The sequence below is a fragment of the Eimeria mitis genome, genomic scaffold (genome assembly GCF_000499745.2).
Source record: "Eimeria mitis Houghton genomic scaffold, Emh_scaff6809, whole genome shotgun sequence".
NCBI classification, from domain to species: domain Eukaryota; phylum Apicomplexa; class Conoidasida; order Eucoccidiorida; family Eimeriidae; genus Eimeria; species Eimeria mitis.
This window is the reverse complement of record NW_013574919.1, coordinates 1,009-1,340: the sequence shown is the minus strand read 5'-3', so window position 1 is coordinate 1,340 and position 332 is coordinate 1,009.

Here is a 332-nt window from a genome sequence, read left to right as displayed (position 1 = left end):
CTGCTGCTGCGGCTCTGCGGAGACAGTGGCTTTGGGGGTGCTGCAGCAGCTGCAGTTTGTGTATCTCCCGCCCTGCTGCTGCTGGAGCAGCAGCTGCAGCTGCAGCTGTTACTGCTGCTGCTGCAGCAGGTGTATGAGGGGGAGTTAAATGCGTGTGGATGAGAGCGCGTGGCTGCTGCTTTGCCTTTTTCTTTGTCTTTATCTTTTGCTGCTGCAGCAGCTTCTGCAGCAACAGCTGTACGCAGCATCTGCTGCAGTGATGCAAGGAGATAAGAATCAGAGTCTGTCTCCTCCCTGCTGCAGCTATCTCCACCTCTTCTACTTCTACTCAG